At 50.6% G+C, this 17,851-nt stretch overlaps 1 long non-coding RNA gene across 1 annotated transcript; it reads right to left on the minus strand.

Annotated features, from left to right (window-relative positions):
• Window positions 1-4,998: 4,998 nt before the first annotated feature.
• LOC135976581 (uncharacterized) lies at window positions 4,999-16,605 on the minus strand. Its single transcript, XR_010593834.1, has 2 exons — window positions 8,601-16,605; window positions 4,999-8,311 (listed from the first exon to the last, which is right to left on the minus strand). It is a non-coding gene; the product is annotated as an uncharacterized LOC135976581 (long non-coding RNA).
• Window positions 16,606-17,851: the final 1,246 nt, after the last annotated feature.

The raw sequence follows: 17,851 nt of genomic DNA on the forward strand, positions 1-17,851 counted from the left end.
ACCGTCCTGGGGGTTGCCCGCACTTCCCTCAGGCAGGGGAGACAAGCAGGGGGTCACCTGCGCTCCCCAGGCAGGGGGAGACAGGTGGGGGGTCGCCCGCACTCGTTTAGGCACAGCTGTCCCCCTCTCATCCCCCCTCTGACTGGCTTAGTCAGCCTTCCTTCCCCCAGGGTTTGCCCAGTCACGAGGCTCAACACCCTTGGCGACGTGAGCACACTGCAGTCGTCCCCATCTCTCATCTACCCGGCAACAAGTGTGGTTCCCCCTTTCATCAGACCCATTAACTTGGGTTACATTATTATTGTAGTGCCTGGGTATCTCAGCAATGGATCATGACCCCATTGTGCGAGGCACTGTACAGAACAAAGAGACAGTTCTTACTTCTAAGGAGCTCACAGTATAAGAGACAAAGATGGGTTCAGACAGATGGGGGAATGCAAGGAAACAAAACCCCATATTGGTCAGCACGATGAGTAGTGGTCTCAGCACAGCAGCAGCCTAATTGTTGTCAGATTTTTATTATTTTTATTCCAGTGATGCCCAGAGATCCTGCGCAGGAATAGGGCCCCCTGTGTCAGGCCCTGCACAGACGTGCTGTAGGCACAGGCCCTGCCCGGACAGCTTTAAGACAAGACATAATAAGTGGCTTTAACAAACAACAGCTAGAGAAGGGAGGGGATGAGACGTGAAAGGCTGATAAGATCATGTGGTTGCAGAGGCCAGTGCACAGCTTGCAGAGACAGTGTGTGTCTAGAAGCCCCTGCTCTGGCATGTTTCATTTTTCAGTTACCTTGACTTGTGCTGTTGTTTTCCTCTTTGCCTGTTTCCTTTTGGTTTGTTTTTACTTTTATTTGCTCAGTAGACTCTGACCCTGGCCGCCATTGTTATTGCCTGTTCTTCCGGCAGCTGCCAGCCAAGGCACACGCTCCCAGACAGGGCCCTCTCCTTGGGCCTGCTGCCCGGTGGTCTGGGGAGAGGGTGGGGGTGGAGCGGATCCTTGCAGAATTCCTGGTCCAATCGTGCAGCAGATTCTAAAAGTTCAAATTCCAAAACCGGGGAGCGCTGATGTGAGGGTCGGGGGTGGAGGGCGTGGCTGGGTTTTCCTGCCCACTTCCTTCCAGCAGCTCCCTGCTCCTAAGGTCCAGCTCCACTCCTGGGAATCGGGGACACTCCTCTCCCAGCCTGCATGGCAGGAGGGAGCATTTATAGTGGTGCACACCCTGCTGGAGTCTGGAGCCGGGGGAGCCCCTGGTAGATTCTCCCACCTTTGCCCTGCGGCGGCAGCTCCTCCACTCACAGATGGGGTGTATCCTGTGACTGCTGTTGGATTGTCTGAGCAAACTGGAAAAACAAGGGTTGCTTTGACCTGCAAGTCAGGAACTGGGGGTTTATCAGGCCATATAGCAAGCGAGTGAAGGGGGCCTATTGGCAGAAATGTTACAGGGGTTCCATCGTGCACAGACTCATCTTCCAAGACTGAGTTCACTACCCTGTGGGGAGACCCCTCCCCATTTCTGTGTCAGAGACAACGTCTGCGCAATGCTGGATGAGTCTGCAACAAATTGCCACACGCCCTGTGCTTTGTATAAAACTCAACACAGCACACGGTGCTCTGGGGAAATGCAAGCCACAGATGAGCTCTGGCTGTGAACACACTGGCCCAGGAGGTGTGAGGGGCTGGGCTGCCTGGAACATGGCCTGAGGTGCCAGCTGTGATATCATGAACCAAAGAGATGCACTTTGTCATAGTCTGGCCGTCTCCTGGATGTGGTAGAGGCCAACTTGGCCCCAGATATACTCTCCAGCATGCTGCTTGTGAGTCTGGTGCAGGGCACAGCCTCAGTGTCCTTCCCTCACCTCCACCCACGTCCCTCACAGCATTTGACACCACCACATAAAATACAACATCCTCCTCCCTTCCCCCATTCCTCCATCCATTCGTGTGCTCCTAACTGCGGGCAACAGCACCACAAAGTGAACTCAGGGGGCTGAGTCTAATACCTATCTCAGGTCATCCCGCCTCACATCAGTTCCCTTGCTGCCAGCAGTTCCCAAACCTCTGATCTCTGTGCCCCCAGCATCCCTCCATTGTGGCCTCAGCATCCGAGGGCATGACTATGCTGGGACTGGAGGTGTAACGTCCACATCAAGGAGACATGCCTGCACTAGCGCTGAGCTAACTAGCCTGCTAAAAATAGCAGTGGGGCTGCGGTGTCACGAGCACCTAGCTGCCCCAGCTATGACCCTAGCCGAGACCACAGGCACACACTCGGAATGGCTAGCCGCTCCCGCCACACTTCTATTTTTAGGCTGCCTGTTTGATCAGAGCTAGCATGGGCCTGGAGCTGGAAATTACACCTCCAGCTCCAATGTAGACGTAACATTATAGGCAAGGTCTATGGGTAGTGCTGCTGCCTCAGCTACTGGCCAACACGTAAGGCCTCCCTCACAGGGCCCATCTGCTTCCCACACAGGCAGGTGCCAGCCACTGCTGTCAAATGATCCAAACCACCATGTATAAAGCGAGTGTCTTGGTGAAAGGCCGCACCATTCCACTCTGCAGGGGCTGCTTGCTGCACTTCAGGCACTCGTCATATCACTGTTGCACTGCTAGGATGGTGCTGCGTGTTCCTTTGCCCTTGTGGAGATGAAAGTGTGCTGCCCTGTCCCTCGAGCACTGTGCACGTAACCTCCCAAAATGCCCTATCCACCTTTTCGCTTTCCCAGCTGCAGTTAGTGTTCCTGGACATGGGACTGCCAGTTGAGGGCCCTGCTGGGGACTGGGGTTTCCCCTCCGCCCATCCATGCTTGTGTGGAGTGACAGCCACCATGTTAACCAACACAGCAGGGACTGAACTTGAGCCTTCAAAGCTGAAGACATGAGTTGCTACAGCTTGAGCTAAAGACGCCATAGAAGGGGCTGTAACAAACTCACGTTCTCTGTGAACCCTGCCAGTGCTTCCCCTGCAAGATCCAGAAGTCAGGTCTTTTTGTTCCCTGTTCACAATTCTGATGCAGCTCCCCCTGCATCAACAACATTGAGCGCCGTATTGTAGGCCGGCCTTCAGGAAGCTGTCAGGGTCTTTGACCACTGGGGGTCTCACAAGAAAATTTTTGGTGGCCTCAGAGTGTGCCGCTCTGACAATTTTTCCTAAAGTACTTAATCAATTTTAGGAAAAACAAAGAAATATGCACATAGACATGTCCAAATCATTGTATTTTATGTAGATTTTTACAGCAGCCACAATAATAAAAATACTGTACACTGGTTAATAAAAATACTGTTTACTGGTCCTAAACAGAAGAGAAACAAATAACGTGCTTGGCATGGTCTTGTCTTTTTTGTTGTTGTTTCTTTTGCTTTTTGGTTGCTTTTTTAACAAGACTTGCTAGCTAGTAAGTCTGTTTCTGTGAAAAGTGATGTTTGTTAACACTGCTTTGCCCCCCGCCCCCCGGAAGCTATGGCCACACGAAAAGCCCCTGGTAGCCACGGTGGCTGCATTTGAGAATCGGAACACCAAACAGTGCTGCCTAGTTGAACCCACAGCCTCCAGTTTAGGTGCCCAGGTGCCTACACAACACCCGGGGAGCGTTAGGCACCTACGAATGGGGGTCACAGAAGCCAGTGGGCTGAGCAAGGAGCTGTCTAAGCTGGCCAATTGAAAATGCTGAGAAGGGTGGGCATAAGCCCTGCCCCTCAAAGGGACTTTGGCACCTAAGTCTGGGTCAGAGGGAGAGGGCCAGATTCACAGCCACCAGCACACTCCTGGAGCTTAGCCCTAAGCCAGCTCAGCCCTTTCTCAAGAAAACTCCAGGTTGTTGAGGCACTGACACCCCAAAACCCAGTAGGTTAAGCCCTTGGCTGGCATGTAGGAAACCTAGGTTCAAATTTCCACTTTGCCTGAGGTTTGAACCCAGCTCTCCCATGCGCCCGCCCTAACTACTGGGCTACGGGGTGTTTGGGGGGGAATCCCCGCTGTGGAGGCTGTTCCACTTTGTATAAAATACTTATGAGTCATTGGAGCAGGGAGTGGAATTTGAATCTCCCAGGTGAGTCCCCTAACTACTGGGCTACAGTCACTCTTGCTGTCTGGCCCAATGAATTTTGCACATGCCCAGCAGAAATGTAGGGGATTTTACTGCTGGAAATATAGAGTTAGGCAACAGCTGAACTGGGGCTTTTACCATCTACGTTTTGGACTTAGGTGGCTGAAGTAACAGTTGGGAGTCTACATCCCTTTGTGGCTCTAGCCTCGTGTGAATACTACAGAGCAATCAAGACTGTATTCAAAACAGTGACAGTGGCAGAAGAGTCATTCTCACAGGGCTGTCATCGGCAGAGCAGCAACAGTGGGAGGGTTCTCAGAATAAAGCCCAGAGAGCACAAGGCCTAGACAGTTCTTGGGGCACATCCCTAGGGCTTGAAGAGTAACACACCCACAGAATGCCCCACTCCCCCCCACTCTGCTCTGGCTTCTTGGTAGAAGAGCAGCTCTGAGCAGATCGTGACAGCAGCTTCCATTCAGTATAGACCAGCCAGGGCTCCCAAGGAGCTCTGGGTGTGCAGGTGGAGGGGGGCAGCAGCGACCTGTGAACCACTTTGTAGCTCTCTCTTTCTTTCAACGCTCTTGCAAAATAGCCTGTGGAGAACACTCACTGGAGGGTGTCCACACTGAGGGCCCAATTCACTTCAAATTTGGTTAAAAATAAAATTCTGCCCCAGTCTTAACCTAATTAGGGCTGAGCCCAGAATCCTTTCACGGGCGACGTAGAGAAAGGGAGTAAAATCAGGCTTCTAGTGGAAACTCAGTTGCAACTTTAACTCTAGAGTAACTGCCCACACTCGATAACAGGCACGTAAACACTGGACCCTTTATAGTGCAAGCTGGGGCACCGTGCCTGCCTGCGTGGTAGATTCCCAAGCGTTTGTGTCTGAACTGACGCCGGTAAGTATCTTACCTTGGCTTTGTGTTTTATACAAATATAGCAAAAAAAGTCTACAAAAAAATAAATCATTTTATTGATTAACCCGCTCCTATCCCAGCACCGTACAGCATAATGAAACAACTCAAAACAATTCAAAAGACACATCAAACAAGCCCTTAAAGAGACCCAGTCAGCTTCCACCCTGCACTGGAGTCTCCAGCGTACGCCCTGAGCAGTCATACGAACGCTGCAGCTCAGAGCAGAGGAAACACATCGCTCTGCTTTCTGTGCTTGGCAGTACATTGTGTGTTGCCCGTGTCCTGCCATTGCAGCCAGGCGTTTGCCTCAGTCTGTCACACTGTAATAGGGGCAAGAAAAACATCTGTCAAAGCAGGAGGATGTGGCTCTGGGCCCACAAAAGCCTGCCTGGGAGCTGCAGCACCTACGCTCACATCTCTAAAGTCTGCCTAGATCTAACCCATCAGCAACACTTCACTCCTGGAGCCTGGTGTGTACAGGGTGCACCTCACCTTCCCCCCCACCCCATAGGGAACTGAATACCCTTCCCCTAGCACTTCCAGTGCACTCCCAGCTCTGCCCGGGGCAGTAGTTGTAGCTGATCAAACTCTCCATATTTAAGGAGTGGAAGCAAAAGAGACCGTGGAAAGATTCAGGAGCTAAGCATGGACTCTGGGGCACTATTAACACAGGCTCCAGGCCGTGGCAGCGCCCAGCACCACGCAGAGCGCAGCCCAAGTGCTCACAGGGCTTCCCAATCCATGATGGCCGTGGCTGCAGCAATCCGTTCCAGCGGTGGGTGCAGGCAGTCGCGTGTCCTGGTGACTGTAGTGCTCTCTTCTCCGTAGCCCACAGTACACTCATCCATAAAGTAGGAAACACTACACCCTGCAGTGCTGTTTAGTAGTGCTTTCTACTTTATGGGTGACTGCACTGTCTCTCAATCGCCGTGCAGCTCCTCTTCAGCCCATCACAGGCTCTCTTCCTCCAGCAGGTCCTTAGCAAGGCCCTGAGTGGCAACCAGGACCCATCCCCCACTCAGACAGGAAAACAGACCCTGTGGCCATCACAGGGGCAGATTTACAGCTGCTTCCAGTGGGCAGCTAGGTTTTATAATGGAGCAACGGGTCTATGAGGCTGCTTTCCCAGGGCTAACTATTCTCCCATAGGAATCAAGATATTCTTGGCCACAGGAGACTGACTCACCCCCCATCCTGGCCCCTCACTCCCCCAGGCCCAGCCAGAGGAGACTCTGCCCTGCGCCCCATCCCAGCCCCTCATGTGCTGTGACTGCAAAAGGCTATTTTCGAAACCTTTTCCCACTGATGCGAACTCCAGGTCAGCTCAGCAGGTTGTGGGAACGTGGGTTGGTGCCCCAGGTAAACTTGCCACCAGCCTTTTACGCACCTGGTCGTCAGAGCAGCTGCCCGCTCCATGGAGGGGAGGAATGAGGGGCCTTCCAAGAGCCCCGGAGCTTGCCCCGCACTCAGCTCCCACCAGGGCTCTGCCTGCGCGTGAGGAAATGGCCCCCAAAAAGCTGGTGTGGCTGAGGCTCTGCTGATTCATTGATGGCCTTTTCCCCAGGCAGCCCTTACTCTAGGGGGCGACACCAGGAAATTCCCCTTATTAGCAAACTGAGTGTTTGGAGCTAGGCCCTAGCGCTCCAAACCCAGAGCCTGAAGCCAGCAAAGCAGACAGAGCGTCCTCTTGGAGCCGGAGCTTTGGAAGCAAGCAGTGGGGGAACAGACAGCTCCGGGTTCCTAACGACGTGGGACACACAGCCAGCCAGCCTCCCTCCTCCCCCCACTCCGGGTTCCTAACGACCTGGGACACACAGCCAGCCAGCCTCCCTCCTCCCCCCAATCCGGGTTCCTAACGACGTGGGACACACAGCCAGCCAGCCTCCCTCCTCCCCCCAATCTGGGTTCCTAACGACCTGGGACACACAGCCAACCAGCCTCCCTCCTCCCCCCCAATCCGGGTTCCTAACGACCTGGGACACACAGCCAGCCTCCCTCCTCCCCCCCACTCCGGGTTCCTAACGACCTGGGACACACAGCCAGCCAGCCTCCCTCCTCCCCCCACTCCGGATTCCTAACGACCTGGGACACACAGCCAGCCAGCCTCCCTCCTCCCCCCAATCTGGGTTCCTAACGACCTGGGACACACAGCCAACCAGCCTCCCTCCTCCCCCCCACTCCGGGTTCCTAACGACCTGGGACACACAGCCAGCCAGCCTCCCTCCTCCCCCCACTCCGGATTCCTAACGACCTGGGACACACAGCCAGCCAACCTCCCTCCTCTCCCCCAATCCGGGTTCCTAACAACGTGGGACACACAGCCAGCCAGCCTCCCTCCTCCCCCCCAATCCGGGTTCCTAACGACCTGGGACACACAGCCAGCCAGCCTCCCTCCTCCCCCCCACTCCGGGTTCCTAACGACCTGGGACACACAGCCAGCCAGCCTCCCTCCTCTCCCCCAATCCGGGTTCCTAACAACGTGGGACACACAGCCAGCCAGCCTCCCTCCTCCCCCCCAATCCGGGTTCCTAACGACCTGGGACACACAGCCAGCCAGCCTCCCTCCTCTCCCCCAATCCGGGTTCCTAATGACGTGGGACACACAGCCAGCCAGCCTCCCTCCTCCCTCCCCAATCTAGGTTCCTAAGACGTGGGACAGAACTAACTTCACTACAGACTCTGCCTTATCAATTCGGGGGAAATATCCTGCCTCCAATGAGCTTGTTACCAGGTCCCTGCTGCTGGGAAAACGCCCTCGCTGAGCTCACTCACGGACGCACCTGCATTAAGAGCCTGAGGCAAGGACATGGGTAAGGGGGCCCCACTAGCTAGCCCCAGCTGCCAGCTCCGCCCTGGTTCTAGGACCCGTCTCCAACAGTCACTGGCAGAACTCTGCACTTCTGCTTTTGACACTTCCTCCCTCACTGCCTGCTCCCTGGGCCCATCCTCCCCTTCCCACAGTCTAAACCAGACCGAAGAAGGTGGTGCAGGATAAGTGCGATAAGTACGATAAGTGCAGCCAAGAGCCCCCTGAGTCCCAGCACCCAACGGGCACATGACCACGAGGCAGCCCCAGCTCCTGGCATGCACATGGCCATCCAGACAGTCCCCAGTGGCACACATCTACCCAGGCAGCTTCTGGTGGGCACATGGCAACCCAGGCAGGCCCCTCTCCTGGCAGCACCTAGGCAGGCCCCATTCCACCTGCTCACAGCATTAACTTAAATAAAGCCTTTCGGAGTTTCGGCAGGGAGCCTGCCAGCCTCTGCCTCTGGGGGGGGGTGTCTTTCTTACCTGGTCAGGTGCTGTCCAACTGCCTCACATCTGGGTCTCAGAAACTGGGCACTCTTTCAGAGGGAACAATTGACAGTTAAAGGGTAAATGAGCAGACGCGATCCAGACACTGCACTTGATTGGTGCTCCCCAGTCCCCATTCTCTGGTGTGCTCATTCTCTCTGCAAACGCACATACACGCACACACAGACAGTCACGCACTTTACACACCCCTTACAAGGGCTATTGTCTGGACTCTGAGCAGCACCCAGAAAGGCAGACCTTCCCCTGTGAAGCTGCAGCATCGCCGCCCAGGGAGTTTCCTCGTGGACAGGGTCACTAGGAGAGTTCTAAATACATTACCAAATTCCGCCTCGTGCAGGATGAGCTGTACAGGGTAAAAACCACAATACAAGACTGTCAATTGTCTACCCGCTGCCTCTGCTGCTGCTGCTCAGGGTGCAGCATGTTGCACTCATGGTGTCTCAGGAGGAATGGACGCCCCCACCAAAGAGTGAGCTGCTTTTAACCCCATCCTACCCACGTGGGTTCAACCACAGGAAGAGCCGTAGCTGCTAGAAAGATAACGTGTGTAGCTGTCCCACCCAGTGACACTCCAGCAGTCTGACCGCAGAGTATTCTCGAGCGACAACTACACAGAACCGCTGCTACTGCAGAAAAGACTCACAGGAAGCAAGAAACACTGTTGCAGTCACAGCCATTTCAGCTCTTTGGAACTTTGCCTTTCAGAGCAACAAACATGTTTTTTCCAAGCATCTGCTTTCCACGGGCCCTTAGTAACTGACTCCCCCTTCCTTTTGGGTTTGTATCCCCAGCTAGGCATTCTCCTTCCTTGACCTATGAAGTCCCAACAGAATCACCAGCTGGATGACTCGCCAGAGCAGCATGGCCCGTAGGTGGGTGAGCAGTGCAGATCCTGCAGTGTGGCCTCCAGTGACGAAGATGAAGCACAGCAAGCTAGAGATAAGGCCTTTTTCCACTGGTGCCTCCAGTTCTCCTCATTCCCAGCCGGGAGCTGGAGTTAACTTTAGCTCAGTTTGCACTTGAACCACTAGTTCAAGCACATGCACCTGTTGCAAGTCATGTGCACCTGGCACAGAGCTGAAGGAGCTTGCAATGCTAGCACGAGGGCCAGAGCACCAATCTTCCAGAACACAGACTAGCAGCTTCAAAGGGGATGTTGCACCATTGCTGGCGGTCAGAATTACTTAGGGGTACAAGGAAGATGAGGCAGGTAGATTGCAATGGCATGTCACTCACTGAGGTCCCAGTCTGTCACTCTCACCCTGGCTCCATTCTTTACTCCACTGATTTCAATGGGGTACTTCCCGAGTAAGGTATTACTCAATATGAATATGGGTGACAACACTGGACCCCTATTGAATGTGTCCAAAGGTACTCAGGCTACCCGAGGCAGAAGTGGACTGGAGATAAAAGGTTTAGAAACCTGACCTATGAAGAAAGATTAAAAAAAACTGGGCGTGTTTATTCTTTAGAAAAGAATACTGAGGGGGGACCTGATAACAGTCTTCCAGTATGATAAAGGCTGTTATCAAGAGAAAAGGGATCAATTGTTCTCCATGTCCACTGGAGATAGGACAAGAAGTAATGCGCTTAATCTTCAGCACAGGAGATTTAGGTTAGATATTAGGAAAAACTTCTCAACTATAAAGGTAGCTTCTAAGGGAGGTTGTAGAATCCCTGTCACTGGAGGTTTTCAAGAACAGGTTGGCCAAACACCTGCCTGGGATGGTCTAGATATACTTGGTCCTGCCACTTAATGTCCCTTCCAACCCTACATTTCTGTGATTCTATGGTTCTATGATTGATGAACCGGAGAGAGTATTCCAGCACCCAAAAGAGGTCATGAATTTCTGAGCCACATGGCAGGAGTGATGTTTGGGAAAGGGGAGGAGTTTGTTGCTCTCGGTTACATGAATTACTGTAATAGTCATTTAGGCAGGGAGCTGGAAGCACCTCAGTAGACTTCTAGCAGCAGAATGCAAGGCCTAAATGCATTTCCTAGTGATCCAGACTGTCTGACTGAGCTTTCACCAACACAGCCAGGAGGAAATAGAAAAACCCAGATGTTCTAAAGGAATGAAATCCAGGACCCCGTAATGGTGAACAATGACCTGGGGCCAACAGTAGACAAAGCAAATTAGATATGGATTTGCAAAGGGACTGGGAAGTTCAGGGGACTGGAAATGAGATACAGAGCCTTCTACTTCACACTTCACAATCTGAATCCATGCAAGGCTAGAAGTGATTGAGAGCTGTCACCATCTGAAAGACATACAGGGAGAGCCCACATGACAGTTTAATAATCTCAGTTAAGATTTTAGTGGACATGCCACATCACAAAATTGGTGCCATTTGGCAACCTTCTTGACATCTGCAGCAAAGAGGCCAAGGACTGAATGGGAGTGGAGACTTAGCTACCCTTCCTTCCCCAGAGGAGGCCTGTTTAAGTCAAGTTTGAGGCACATTGAAAATGCATTGTGGGGAAGTTTTTATTGTCATTGCCTGTGCTGTATATTAAATATGTGCTTTGCACCAGTAACTAAAGGGTTAATTATCTTTGAGTCTGATGCACATGGGTTATTGAAGCCATAAAGTGATGGTTATGTCCCTATTGGCTATTAAAAGAGCTTGGGTATACAAAACAATGTATTGTTGCAACCAATGTACTAAAACTAGTGTTTGATAAAGGGAATTTTTGACATCATATATTCAGACTTTTGTAAACACTGCACAACATACTGATTAAAAAAAAAATCAGCACATACTAAATGGATTAAAAACTAGCTAACTAATAGATCTCAAGAAGTAACTGAAGGGGTAATAGAGGTAACTTGATGTAATATATTTAAACTTCTGTACGGCATGTGATTGGTTCCACACATTTTGCTTAATAAACTAGCATGATACAGAATCAATTAAATGGCATACATTAAATGAATTAAAAACTGGCTAACTTATAGGTCTCAAAATGTAATTGTAAATAGGGAAGTGTAATCTAGCAGGTGTCTTTCCAGTGGGGTTCCACATGGATCAGTCTTGACTCTGGGAATGGCTGAGCCATTACAAACATTGAATCTATCTCCCCATGTAAGTATTCTCACACTTCTTATCAGACTGTCTGTACTGGGCTAGCTTGATTATCACTTCAAACTTTTTTTCTCTTACTTAATTGGCCTCTCAGAGGTGGTAAGACAACTCCCACCTTTTCATGCTCTCTGTATGTGTATATATATATCTCCTCAATGTATGTTCCATTCTGTGCATCCGAAGAAGTGGGCTGTAGCCCACGAAAGCTTATGCTCAAATACATTTGTTAGTCTCTAAGGTGCCACAAGTACTCCTGTTCTCTTGACTCTATGCAATTTAACATGTTATCAATGACCTGGAAGGAAACATAAAATCATCACTGATAAAGTTTGCAGATGGCACACAGACTGGATGAGTGGTAAATAATGATGTGGAGAGGTCATTGATACATAGCAATCTGGATTGCTTGGTAAACTGGGCACAAGCAAACAATATGCCTTTTAATACAGCCAACGTCTAGCAACAAAAAATGCAGGCCATACTTACCGGATGGGGGGCTCTATCCTGGGAAGCAGGGACTCTGAAAAAGATCTGGGGGTCATGGTGGATAATCAGCTGAACATGACCTCGCTGTGTGATGCCATGGCCAAAAGGGCTAATGTGATGTATAAACCGGGGAATCTTGAGTAAGAATAGGAATGTTATTTTACCTCTGCATTTGCCACTGGTGCGACCGCTGCTGGAATCCTGTGTCCAGTTCTGGTGCCCACAATTCAAGAAGGATGTTGATAAATTAGAGAGGTTCAGAGAAGACCCACAAGAGTGATTAAAGGATTAGAAAACGTGACTTACAGTGATATACTCATGAAACTCAATCTATTATCTTAAAAAGAAGACTAAGGGTTGACTTAATCACAGTCTATAAGTACCTCCTGAGGGGAACAAATATTTGATACTGGACTCTTCAATCTAACCGACAAAGGTATTACAAGATCCAATGGCTGGACGCTGAAGTCAGACAAATTCAGACAGGAAATAAGGTTCAAATTTTTAACAGTGAATAATTAACCTTAGAACAATTTACCAAGGATTGTGATAGATTCTCCATCACTGGCAATTTTTAAATCAAGATTGGATGTTTTTTCAAAAGATCTGCTTTATTCAAACAGGAATTCATTCAAGGAAGTTTTCTGGCCAATGCTATGCAGGGGGTCAGGTTAGGTGCTCACTAGACCCTTCTTGCTTTATAATCTATTAATTGTAAATGAGAACTCATCATCCAAAGGACATTTCTAGTGGGGGGTTCCACAGGGATCGGTGCTTGACCCAGTGCTATCCAATATTTGTATTGAGATCTGAAACAAAATGTAGAATCATTACTGGTAAAATGGCACTGCAGATGGCACAAAAATTGGTGAAGTAGAAAACAAAGAGAAGAACAGGTCAGTTTTTCAGCGTGATCAGAATTGCTTGGTAAGCTTGGCTCATTTGAACAATATGCATTTTAACCCAGCCAAAAGTAAATTTCTATATCTAAGAACCAACGATGTAGGTCACACTTTCACGATGGGGACTGTATCCTAGAAAGCAGTGATACTGGAAAGGGCTTAGGGGTCACGGTGGGAACCAATTGAACATGAGCTCCCAGTGCAATGCAGTGTCTAGGCAGGATAAATGATTCCTGGATGTCCAAACAGAAAAGTATTGAGTAGGAGCAGGGAGGTGGTATTATCTCTGTATAGGGTATTGACGAGACCATTACTGGATACTACATCCAATTCTGGTGTCCACACTTCCAAAAAGGATGTTGAAAAATTGGAAAGGGTTCAGAGAAGAGCTACAAAAATTATTGAAAAACTGGCCTTACAGTGAAAGACTTTCTGGCTGCCCAGCTCTGAAGGCAGCAACTCAGAAGTAGGGGTGGCATGGTACGGTATTGCCACACTTATTTCTGCGCTGCTGCTGGTGGGGCGCTGCCAACAGAGGTGGGTGCCTGGCCAACAGCCGCCGCTCTCTGGCCACCCAGCTTTGAAGGCAGCGCAGAAGTAAGGGTGTCAATACCCCCTTCAACTCCCTTTTGGGTCAGGACCCCAGTTGGAGAAATGCTGGTCTCCCCTGTGAAATCTGTATAATATAGGGTAAAAGCACACAAAAGAAAGACCAGATTTCATGGGGGAAGACCAGATTTAACGGTCCGTGACACGTTTTTCATGGCTGTGATTTTGGTAGGGCCCTACCCGTAGCTGTACCGGATAGCAGGAGGAAAAAACTTCACTGATGGATGTCACTCAGATCGGCAGCTCTGCCTCTGAGTACAAGTAAGGAGCAGACCAGCACCGGTGACTTTTCAGAGTATAACTATAATCTTACTTGGAATCCTAAAAGCGTTTTGTTCTGTGTAACTCAGAGACAATGAGTGCTCGCTATGTGTTCTCAACAGCATGTTAGCCCAGTAGCTAAAGAGTTAATTATCTGTATTTGTTGCACATGGCATGATACATGTTGGCACCAACATGCACCTGTGTTAAATTAACCACTGTGAAGACAGTTCTCTTAAGAAGATGCATTTGGGGGCACTTTGAAAAGCCGGCTCTTAAACAGATAGCTCTTCTCAGCCTACCTATGGAAGTCACTCTCGCTAGCCTGGCTGGCCAGCTGATTCAGTCTTACTCCTTGGAGACTTTTTGTGAAAGTGAAGCATCTGCTACGACAATCCAACTGGGAGTTTCATAATTATTCAACACACAGCCAAGTCCTGATGCTGTGGATAAACTGCGGACTCCCGCCCCCTGGTCACCAATCCAAATGGAACATTCCAACATTTAGTTTTGAGCAGACGCCTTTGCAAGGTGATGTGGCAGTGTAGAAAAGCCAGGGGGACTGTTCATCACATCCCAGGGCAGGAGGGGAAAGAGCCACTCTGGCAGTGCTGCCTCGGCTGCTGTTGTGTTTATTAGTTAGGCTGAATTAAATCCAGGAGTATGTGATCTGGAACAAACTATAATATCATGACTAGGGTGGAGAAATTGAATAGGGAAGTGTTATTTACCCCTTCACATAACATGAGAACTAGGGGTCACCCAATGAAATTAACAGGCAGAAGGTTTAAAACAAAGTATTTCTTCACAGCATGGCCAGTCAACCTGTGGAACTCATTGCCAGAGGATGTTGTGAAGGCCAAAAGTATAACTGGGTTCAGTAAAGAATAAGACAAGTTCCTAGGTGCATCAATGGCTATTAGCTAGGATGGGCAGGGACGCAACCCCATGCTCTGGGTTTCACTAAGCCTCTGACTGCTAGAAGCTGGGACTGACCAACAGGGGATGGCTCACTAGATAATTGCCCTGTTCTGTTCATTCCTGCTCATTCTGCCACTGTCAGAAGACAGGACATTGGGTAGATGGACCATTGGTCTGGCCCAGTATGGCTGTTCTTATGCTGGGAGTCCAGGTATAGCAACACTAACCCGCAGCGGGCTGGAGGTAGCCATTGTGGGGAAAGAATTAAATAGAGTGACACAATGAACTGAGCGATGGAGAAACCCACCCATTTGTTGTTGCTGCCACCACCCTCCCTCTCCTGCCCTTCACTTTACCTTGATCCCTCCCAGCAGTCTTCTCTTAAAATCGCCCTGAATCCAAGCATCAGTCTCTGGGACCCGGATACAGTGATTGCTGACATGCAGCACTCAGCTTCCTACCCTGCCTAATGCCCCCAGGGGGCCTGAGTCAGCTGGAGGGAGCTGGGAATCTGGAGCAGGGGAGGGGGCCACTCCCAGGCACAGTATCCACAAGACGATCCAGAACAGCTCTCCTGGGGCTCAAAGAAGAGAGAGAGGGGCAGCAGTCTAGGATGAGGGCAGAAGCCAGGGGAGCCTGTAATGGAGGTAGCAGGATGTGAAGCAGACAGCCAAGGAGCTGTGATGTGAGGGGGGGACAGCTCAGTGGTTTGAGCATTGGCCTGCTAAACCCAGCATTGTGAGTTCAATCCTTGAAGGGGCCACTTAAGGATCTATGGCAAAATCAGTACTTGGTCCTGCTAGTGAAGGCAGGGGGCTGGACTCCATGACCTTTCAAGGTCCCTTCCAGTTCTAGGAGATGGGATATCTCCATTAATTTAATTTTAAACTCCAAGAGGGTGGCTCTGAGCTGGCTGATACGGGAGCTGGTGAATTGCTGGAGCCTGGGGGCAGAGAATGTGAGTGAGGCTCCAACTAGAGACAGTCAAGCACACTGGTGACATCGAAGTGATAGTGCAAAGGTGATAGTGGGCAGAGCTACTGCACAAGGAGAAGGGGATTCCGAGTCAGAAGTGATGGATGGTGCTAGCACATGGGGAGCTGGAGATGTCCTCGGTGATGCTCCTCTTGCCCTGGAGACAAGTCCTACTGAGGTGTTCACCTGAAGGTGATGATGCTAGAGAGGGTGGTGTCAAAGGCACCAGAAGCTCTGGACAGCCACTGTCAGATGAGAGCAGAAAGGAAGGTTACTGGGGTGATGGCCTGCAGGGAGAAGGTAGATCAAAAACAGCAGCAGCAGAACTGAACCTGGTGGTGTAGCCAGGGGGTTGATAGGCAAGCAAAGCCACATGGCACAAGAGCCTGGGGGTGGGCAGGCTCTGCACCAAGGAGGCCCAGGGTGTCCATGACCTGGGGAGGGAGCGTGCACTGGATGGGTGTGCAAATGGGAGCAAGGACTGCAGGCAGCCCCGCAAAGAGGGGCAGAAGCCCTAAGGGCCTCCCTGTAGCTCAGCTGAGATGACCCAGCTCCCAGCCAAGTGCCCTGGCGCTCCATAGGGCAGCTCCCCCCTGCTTGGTTCCTGTGCCAAGTAGGGCAGTCAGTAGCAGAGGCAAGTACATCGAAACATGGCGTCATTCACTGCAGTTGAACGATGCCAGCAGGATAGGACGGCATTCCAGCCCATTGAGTTGTCACTGTCCCTCCGTGCTGCTGCCACACAGTTCTGCAGGCATTGCCAGACAGGAAGCTGGAGAGCTGAGTGCCCCAGGAGGAGACACCTGGGCCTTTTAATACTTGTAAAGATGTGGGGGAGGGGACATCTTTTATTGGACCCACTTCTGTGGGGACAGGGACAAGCTTTGGAGCTCCACTGAGCTCTTCTTCAGGCCTGAAAGCTTGTCTCTGCCCCCAACAGAAGTGGGACCAATAAAAGATGTTCCCTCCCCCACCTCGTCTCTCTCCTGTCCTGGGACCCACTCAGCTAGAACAACGCTGCAAACAGGGATGTGGGAGTCGATTTGGATTTTCAGGAAGAAGAGAATGGGGGGAGTGTTGCATCTCCTCTTTCCCATGCCCTAGTGGGCAGAGTTAGAGGTGATTTGAAATTTTTTTTTGGGTGGGGGGTCTTCAGCTCCTAGTTCCCCACCCCAGCAGCCCTTGACAGTGAGTCTGCCTCACTGCTCCCTTCCCAATGTTGGCCACTGCACCCAAAAGCAGCAGCTCAGGCTGTTCTCAGTGGTGGCAGATGACGGCACAAGGAGCAACGGTCTCAAGTTGCAGTGGGGGGAGGTCTAGGTTGGATATTAGGAAACACTATTTCACTAGGAGGGTGGTGAAGCACTGGAATGGGTTCCCTAGGGAGGTGGTGGAATCTCCATCCTTAGAGGTTTTTAAGGTCAGGCTTGACAAAGCCCTGGCTGGGATGATTTAGTTGGGAATTGGTCCTGCTTTGAGCAGGGGGTTGGACCAGATACCTCCTGAGGTCCCTTCCAAACCTCCTTTTCTATGATTCTATGACAGCTAGTTGCTTAAGTATTGAAACAGTTAACAGTGTTGCCATTTACATTTAGATTCATATATTTAAGGCCAGAAAGGACCATTCTGATCACAGGCCAGAGACTGTAGCCCAGTGATTACATCAAGCCCCTACATTCTGCATGTCTTTTAGAAAAAGACACCCAATCCTGATGTAAAGACTCCCATTTATGGGGACTCTACCACAGCCCTTAGTGAGCTGCTCAAAGGGACGGTTAGTCTCTGAGCTTCATTTCTAATTGGCAATTGTCTTTTTGCCTCGTGTGCTAGATTAAAGAGCCCTCTACCATCAGAAATCTTTTCCCCATGGAGATACTTATACACTGTGACCAAGTCACCGCGTAACCTTGTCTCAGTAAGTTAAACAGACCAAGCTTCTTAAGTGTTGCACTGTAAGGCAGGTTTTCCAGACCCCAGATCATTCTTTTGCCGGTCTCTGAACCCTTTCCAGTCGTCCAATGTCCTTTTTGAAGTCTGGACACCAGAACTGGACACAGTATCCAGCTATGATCTCACTAATGCTGTGTACAGCTGCATCTCTCTACATCTACAGCCGCGTCACACTGGAAGCATGCGCTCAGTCGCTTTCCATCTTCACCCCAAATCCTTTTCAGAGTCACCACTTTCGTGGGTGCAGTTCCTGTGCTGTAAGTGTGAGCTGGGTTCTTTGTACCTTTATCCTTGGGAGAGTCCAAAATTACCAGCCCACTGAGATGAGTGGAACGGCTCCCCGCTTTCAGCGCTATTGCTTTAGGCTTGCTGCAGACT

The sequence above is a fragment of the Chrysemys picta genome, chromosome 19 (assembly GCF_011386835.1).
Source record: "Chrysemys picta bellii isolate R12L10 chromosome 19, ASM1138683v2, whole genome shotgun sequence".
Classification (NCBI taxonomy): domain Eukaryota; kingdom Metazoa; phylum Chordata; order Testudines; family Emydidae; genus Chrysemys; species Chrysemys picta.